The sequence below is a fragment of the Echinops telfairi genome, unplaced genomic scaffold, assembly GCF_000313985.2.
Source record: "Echinops telfairi isolate 266 unplaced genomic scaffold, ASM31398v2 ScPeMD7_7469;HRSCAF=8507_1, whole genome shotgun sequence".
Lineage (NCBI taxonomy): Eukaryota > Metazoa > Chordata > Mammalia > Afrosoricida > Tenrecidae > Echinops > Echinops telfairi.
The window spans coordinates 92075602-92084132 of record NW_022111373.1 but is presented as its reverse complement, the minus strand read 5'-3'; the positions used below and the strand labels follow the sequence as shown (position 1 = coordinate 92084132).

The window sequence follows — 8531 nt, the reverse complement described above, 5'->3', positions numbered from 1 at the left end:
TATATGTAGATCCTTATAATCGGTTCCCCCTTTCTACCCCACCCTCCCTCCACCCTCCCAGTATCGCCACTCACACCACTGCTCCTGAAGGGATCATCTGTCCTGGATTCCCTGTGTTTCTGGTTCCTATCTGCACCAGTGTACATCCTCTGGTCTAGCTGGATTTGTAAGTTAGAACTGGCAACCAGATGGGGGGGGGGGTAAGCAGCTAATTACCTGTGTTCAATGAAATATCATTTGAGCAGTGTCCGTCTTGAGCATCGTGCTATTTATCGGTGCTCCTCTAAAGCCTTGTGGATATGGAATCACACAGATCACACTCATCGGAAAGGTCAGAGAAGAGTTTAGGAGAGTGAGTTGATGGGAGCTGTGAAGGAATGATTCCGAAAGGGAAAATGAAAATGGCTGCAGGCTTGAAGAAGGTAAGCGATGCCAGGGAACGTTACGTGTAGAAATTATGGAATTGGTGTGTTTTCAACAATGACAACAAAATTCTTCTCTGCAACTGCTAGCTTTTGCATGTTGAAATGTAGCTTAAAATTTACTCACAAGGAGTGAAATGCATATAGAAATTATTGGATCATGTGAATAAGATAACTGGTGAAAATTATTCTGGAGTAATAATACAATGCTAAAATACAAAATTGAAACCAGAAATAATCCAAACGATGTTTTTAGCATTTCTGATATCCAAAATTTAGCATAGAACTATGTAACATAGGTGTGGGGTTTTAAAATAATGATGCAAATTCTCACAAAATGCCACACTATTCAGTGGGTGCAGCTAAGAAATGAAAATGCATGCAAACAGTGGTCATTACAAAGGCTTTTTACAATGCAGTTTCTGACTTGCTGTGGACATGACCATAAAAAATTTCCCAGGTTTTGGGTCCTCTTGCTACCTTGCTAGCATACAACCAATTGGTGACATCAATTGCTGAGATCTACACTAATAAAAATATTAATGCTACACCTTTTCTACAGTCCTTATCATCAAACTCAATAAAAATTGGTTATGTGCTAATTTTTCAAGAACAACAAGGAAAATGCATGCCTAACTAGAATCAGAAAAAGTTTACTAATATCTAATACTAATACTGTGGTTGAGCAATTGAAATGTTGGTATTGGGAGAGCACAAGACTGACTCAGGGGGTTCACAGAAGTACAAAGAGCTACTTGTGAACGATATTTTCTAAGAAACCCGAACAAACAAGAAGTTCTATGATTTTTAGATCTAGTTTGTGTCTTCCCAAAGAACAGCAGTCCAAGGCCTGCCCGTTGTCGCCCCCGCTTCCATCTGGAAACTGTGGCAGGGATCTTGATGCTGTTGTGCCCTTCAGTCCGCTACCACTCACTAGGTCCCCAAGTGAGAGTCCAACTATGCCACAAGGTCTGTCAGGCTGTAATTTTTCTTTTTCGTGACCTTGACTGTTTTTGAAGGTTATTGTCCAGGCATTTTTTAGCAGGTGTCACAATTGAGGGTTGTCTGCTCTATCATAATTAGACAGATGTGAAGAGTCTCTCGGTTTGCTTGCTTTTCACGTTTCGTTGTGAATTGGGTAAATGTTTACATTCAACAATTCAGACAGATTTTGTTCCACTTGCGCATTGCCAAACAAAGCCACACTGACGGCCATCGAGTCAATGCTGACTCATATCGGCCCCGTGGGACCAGGGAGAACTGCCCCTGTGCCTCTTTATGGGCGTCGCTTTTTCCTATGGAGTGGCTGGTGGTTTCCAACTTCTGACCTGGTGATTAGGAGAGTCCAATACATAGCCACCCCACCACCAGGGTTCCTCTCATCCATTGCCATTGACTCAATACACCCTCACCTATCTCCTCTGTGTTTTCGGTTTCCATGCCTCCTCTTTTCCTAACACTTTGTACTCTGTAAGAAGGACTCCTTTGTTGTTAAACGGCCGAGTATTCTAACACGCAGTGAGCTCGGTTCCAGACCTAAAGGATACTTCTGGGCTGTCGTCTCGGGGGTTCTCCCCCAGGCTAGAATCTTTGCTGAAGCACGTTGCCAAGTCTTTCTCCCTCAGAGCAGCTGATGGTTCAAACCACTGGCCTTTGGATCACTAGCCAAGCACTTACACATTCCACCACCAAGCCTTATTTACATGGCATGAATAGTTGTATAAAATTTTGGAAGAACCTAACAGTGGTGTGAGTGGCTTAAAGAAAAAAGGAGGAAAGTGAAACTGAAATGGACTTGGAGTCTTGCGACAAACAAGTTCACTTCACACAATTAAAAAAAAAATTTGGAAGAACAGAAATGAAGCCTAAAGTAATATTAAATTTTTAATATCATTATATTCTATGATAGCAGTCACATTTAAGTATAGCAATTATTCATTACTTGTAACTTAGTCCTCTACTTATATCTATTAGGAATGATGCAAGTTGTGAAAGTTGGACTGCTAGTTATGAAAATGTCCAAAATTAATAATGGGACTATTTTACATTTTTTCAGTGTAGGAAACATCTGTCATATTAAAAACATTTTTATGACGTTGGGGATAATTTAGAGATGCTTATTTAATCTCCTCATTTTATAGTCAGTCAATTAAAGGGGAAAGAAAGCAGCACATAGCCTTGTTCTTCATCTAATGATAAAACTCGAAGACCAGCATCATGATAGGAGTCATTTGATTTAATAGGACAACTTGAAGCTCTGTGCCAGCTCTAATATCCTGCTCCCGGAGCTTCTGAAAAATTATCATAAACATTAATAATGATATAAAAAGGGAGCCTGTTTTAAATAAATGTGAGTCAATACAAATGGAGAAAGGGTCATTTATTATGATGGATGTGTTCACTGAATGTAAAATGAAAATTATTGAAGATAGAGTGAAAGGGTGAAAAAAATCTATAAATACCCAGGCTCCCTGTAGTAGAAAGAAATTAACCACATGGAAATTAAAGAAAAGCTGAAAGAAAACATTTTGTTTACATGTGGAGAAAATATTAAAAGCATCTCACTGCAGGCAAGAAGATTAAGGCAATGCATTTGCAGAACCAGTTCTACCATTCATTAAATGTTATGAAAAGAAACGGTCTATACCTAGAGGCACTGGATACAAGTGTATTTGTGGAAAAATAGAAAGATAGGATGCCGTTTTAAATAAAGTAGGCAGAAGATTCATCAACACCAACAATTTCTTACAGCCTATGCAAATGCATTGGTACTAATAGCCACAGGGCTGCCCTGGGAAACTTGGCAGAAGAAACTAAAAGGGGTTCAGAACAGAATTCCAAAGAGCAGTGTGATCTGGATGGACTGGGCTGGAAGAAGGAGAAGAGAAAGCCAACTTGAAGATATTATCTGAGAGATGCCCCAAAAGGAAAGAAAAATCTGGCTTAAAACATAACTCCCCTTGCCATAGTTCATGAAAGCCCCTGACTAGTCATTCCTTGACTCAAGAGCCTAGATTAAAACATTAGTTTTTTTCTGGATGAGATGGAATGGTAATTCCCTTTCATTTGTCATGGAAATGTATTTCATGCTCTTCTTGCTGAGAAAAACTCGAGGTCCTGAGAGTCCCAAAAACCCCTTGGTGAAAAGCAACTTTCTTTGGGGACTGAGATTTGGGCCTGAAGGCTAGAGTTCACAGACTCAGGGGAGTTCTCGGTCAGTTGGTCTAATATAGGCCGTGAAGACAATGTTCTGTGTCTTACTTTAGTGAGTAGCAACCGGGGGCTGAAAATTCTGTGAGAAGACATGGAAGTTGTAGCTTTTGGTCTCCCTCCATCTGGAGCAAAAAAGAGGAAAGAAAACAAAAGACTCAAGGAGCAGATTCATACAAAGGGCTAAACGGGCCACATGCACCACAGCCCCTCCAACCTGAAATCAGAACAACAGATGAAACCCAGCTACTACCACTGACCGCAGCAACGGGGATCACACTTGGAGAACCTGGATCGAGGGGGAGGAAAGTGTGCAACAAAACTGAAAATCATAAAGACAACCAAGGTTAGTAGTCATATGTAGACTGGCAAACACCCCTAAGATGTGGTCCTGAAACACTCTTCTAAATCTCATCGCTAGTGAGTCAATACCCCTCATGAAGACCCTGTAGGACAGGGTGGAACTGTCCCTGTGAGTTTCCAAGACTGTAACGCTTTATGGGGGTGGAAATCCCATCTTTCTCCCTTGGAGTGGCTGATGGTTTTGAACTACCAACCTTGAAGTTAGTAGCCCAATATGTAACCACTGCACCACCAAGGCTCCTCAGAAACTCTTCTAAGTTTGGGCTAAAACCACTGCTGCAGATCACTTTTCATCCACATGAAAAACAGGCCAGGCCTATAAAGTGAGCAATAATACCCCGGAAGAACATGTTCCTCAGAACAGTCATTATATGAAACCAAAAGGGTAACATTTGCCTCAAAGTGAAGGTTAAAAAGCAGACGATGGCAGGAAGCCTGGGTGATCAGAAACAGGAAACCCAATGGGGACATGGGGAGGGTGCTGACACATTGTGGCAGTGGTCACCACTGTCATGGAATAATCCATGTCTGCGTTGCTGAGTGAGAAGCTAGTTGGTTTTGTAAACTTCCGTGTAAATCACAATATTAACAAACAATAGCAATAACAAAAAAGCCTCTGTGCTACCTTCCTTCCCGGGGGAGACACTCTTCAGAGTTCAGCTTAAACAGTATTCTCAAGTGACCCCTTCCACATCCCTCCCACAACCCTGCGAGAAAGATCTTTCTCCCCACTGCACCCTGCCCTGCAGGAACCCTGTGGCAAAGACTTCATTGTCTACAGTTCCAAACTCACTGCCATGGGATCGATTCTGAGTCACAGTGACCCTATAGGAGTGCACAGGTCTGCCCTTTGGGGTTTCTGAGAAGCAGACAGCCTCATCTTTCTCTCGCAGAGCAGCTGGGTGATTCCAACCACCAACCTTGCAGCTAGCAGCCCCGTGCCTAGGCCAGTCCAGCATCAGGGTTCCTGTATTTAGGTGGATGGTGCCGGACCGGAGAGTGTTCCCTTCCATTGTGCACAGGGTCACTATGGGTCAGAACTGACTCGATGGCACCTGACCACTAGAGGCTGAGGCTTCTCCAAAGGAAAGCTGTCTGTCTTCTTCCATCTTTGTCCAGCCCAGGCCCGGCACACAAGGTTGCACAGAAACGGAACGGATGAAAATGCTCTCCCTAGTTGTTATAGATATGTTGAAGGTGCAGATCGGCATTACAGTGGTGAGCACAAGTAAGGTGCACAGGATGCAGGGACTGGGCTCATTAACCAGCTCCTTCATAACACTCAGGTGTTCAGTGAACCACAGGGGTGCACACGAGAAAGGAGAAAGTGAAGCGAAGAGGATTGCAATTGGGAAGGAAGGGGAATTCACAGAGGATAAGGGGAGCCCAAATAACTCTCTTTCTGCAGCCTTGTGCTGGGTCAAGCACACAGGCTTCAGTGTCCACGACCGATGCAGTGAGCTGGAGTGGTAAGGGCACCAGATCACCAGAGGAGCCCAGACCTGAAATTGTGCAGTTGTCTGCACCCGCCTCTGCCCTCTGAGCATTCAAAGGGATTAAATGAGGAAGCAGGTAAAGCGATGACTCTACAAAGTTCTCTAGGAGTGAACCGCATTGCTTGTTTGGATCTCACCAACAAGATGACGGAGGTGAGAAGCCAAAAGTATGCCATGCGGGGAGACAGAAAGTTTTCTCTCGCAATTGAAGTTGGCACACTGACTGGCAGAACTCTTGAGTATTTCCAAATGCTAAAAGAGGACAGGTTCACTCGTTGAACAGAGACCTTGAGGACCTTTAGGCCTTTCGTCACCTTTCTGGTCTAGAAATGAACTCACCCACTTGGCTCACTCTCAGCCAAATAATAGAGAAACCAATAAGGGAACCACTCACACTAGTGAGGTTCACACCCTTCAGACCAATCCAGCATTTGAGATAAAAGGGGCCGCATTGATCCCAGGACACAGTTGAGGAGGGCTAAGACAGGAGGAGGCGTGGGAACAGGGAAGACATGGGATAAGGGATGTTGTGTTGCTGGGGGTTACAATCAGTGAGCTGAAACGAGATGTATACAAGTTGTTGAAAGTGAAACCAATGGTCTGCTCTGTAAACCACCCAGCTCCCTCACCCAATTCACAATAAAGAGCTTTAAAACTTTTGTGAACGACTATGGTTTTTAAACCAACTGCCATAATCGTGGGCACCAGGACAATGGCAGCTCAATTAAGCTATGTGCTTCCTGGCACCGCCGAGAAAAGGGCTCTAAAGCATTGGTAGAAGTCTAACCTTCTGGGTAGAACGGGGTTCCAGTCCATAGCCACTGCGGGTCTTTCCCTGGCGGCTTGTGTGTTGCTGGAATGCCAACAGGTTTCAATGGAGCTTCTTACAAGGTGGACGACAAGGAAAAGCGTCCTCTACGCTTCCAAGTCAGTGATGCTCCTGTGATTCAGAATGGCTTGAGCTGCCACTGATCCTGAGGATAGAGCGGGACGGGGCAGTGTTCGTGCTCCACGTGTTGGGGTCTCCACATGTCAAGAACCAACGGCAAAGGCCGAGGCTAAAGGTTCTCGATAGCATTGATTTGATGTACCCTGACCAGCCTTCTTCTATTGAATGTCCACCTGAGCTTGCTAATAACAGATGTTCCCTTCGGTGGAAAAAGCAGCACAAGGCAAGAAAGGGCTGAGTGTGCAAAAAGGTTGGTTCGTTTGAATCGCAAAGCAGAACTGGAAGAGACCTTATAAATCACCTCGTTTGGCAGTCACCGCCTCCGCACCCGCAATGAAGTTGACCAACACGGGCACTGGAGACTTGTTTCTATCAAGCGTGGTGCTGTGGGGCCTGCACACGCCATTTCTCCAGTAGCTCCTCCACCCAGAGTGCCTGCTAATGCCACCTGGACCCAGAAGACATTTGCAGATGTGACTTCTGAAATCCAGTTGCTTCACTTTACCAAGGAAGACACCAAAGGCCAAAAAGTTTTGACGTGCGCAACCTCAGATCACGCAGCTGCTTGCCGGCAATGCTACAAGGGAGAGTTCACATAGTCTTCTGAGTTAAACAGACATGCTGTCAGATGCCATTGAGTTAGTTCTGACCCTCAGCAACCCTGTGCACAATAGAGCAAAGCACTGCCTCGTCCCACACCAGACTCACCACCCTTCTGAGGCTTGAACCCATCGTTGCAGCCGCTGTATCCTTCCATCTCCTTGAGAGCCTTCTTCTTTTTTGTTGCCACTCTACTGAGCATGTCCTGCCCCAGGAACTGGCTCTCTTGACAATATGTCCAAAGTATGTAAGACTTATCTGGACACTACAAATTCTAGTGGGAAAGACCTTAAGGAACCATTTGGTTGGAAAGAGGAGATTGCCTTGAGGTGGCAGTGTTAAGGATCCCTGGTGACATAGTCATTCCAAGTTGGACGGCTAACTCTAAGGCCATCAGTTGGAAACCATCAGCTGCTCTGCTGGAGAAAGATGGAGCCTTCTGTTCCAATCAAGACTTGCCGTCTCAGAAAGCCTACACGGGCTGGCTGTGAATCCATCGGGTTGTAGTGGATTGGGTTGGTGGGGTGGTTTGGGTAGTACTGTTAGTTAAGGGTTGGGTACCTCTTTTGGATTTGGTTTATTTGGGGTTTTCTTTAATGTGTAGGAGATTAATACCTCCTCAACCTCCCTTGACATCACCACTGTTTCCAACTCATTGCTCTTTCTACTGTACCATCCACCTCCAGTAAAGTCTCTTATCACTCCGCAACCTCAAAGAGGGTTATCAGAAAAGAAGACCCTTCACAAGATGGGTTGACAAGTGGCTGCAGCAACGAGCGCAAGTGTAGCAACCAACGTGAGGATGGCGCAGGCCCAGGCGGCTTTCTGTTCTGGTCAAAACGTACTCAGTAGCACTTACCACCACCACCACCAACTTCAACGATGTTTCCTGCAATATTTGATTGCTTATTATATGTTGACATCAACAATGCTGAAGGTGGTGTCTATGAACACATACTTCCTGGCAAGTGTCCATTTCTACACTTATTACAAATTACCTGTTTAGAGATAGAATAGATTAGTCTGAAGATTTTATTATAGGGAAAGTGAATAAGCACGGTTGTCCACACACTGACTTGAACTACCTCTATATTATCCTACCTGTGTTGTTGTTTTTAATATAATTTTTAAAGAAATTTTTCTCACTTCACATCCCAAACATCTGACATGCATCCCTAAGGAGCCCTGGTGGCACTGTGGTTAGGACCTGGGCTGCTGGATGCAGGTCCATAGTTTGAAGCCACCAGTCTCTCCCCATGAGAAAGACAAGGCTTTCCATCCCCATGAAGAGTTATACTCTCAGAAACCCACAGCAGCAGCTCTACCCTGGCCTGTAGGGTCGCTATGAGTCAGAATTGACTCAATGGCACTGGGTTTCGCTTTGGTTTAGACATGGATCCCTAATTATTTGCTGTGACCTTTAAATAATTATTCATTTTTACCAGGGAGGGCCCATTTTAGGAAAGTAAGTAGCAAGCTGTAGAGTTTTCT

At 44.5% G+C, this 8531-nt stretch overlaps 1 non-coding gene across 1 annotated transcript; it reads left to right on the top strand.

The window, feature by feature from the left end:
• The first annotated feature begins 811 nt into the window (after nt 1–811).
• On the top strand, nt 812–933 carry LOC115873909. Its single transcript, XR_004048681.1, has one exon. It is a non-coding gene; the product is annotated as a small nucleolar RNA SNORA32 (small nucleolar RNA).
• Nucleotides 934–8531: the final 7598 nt, after the last annotated feature.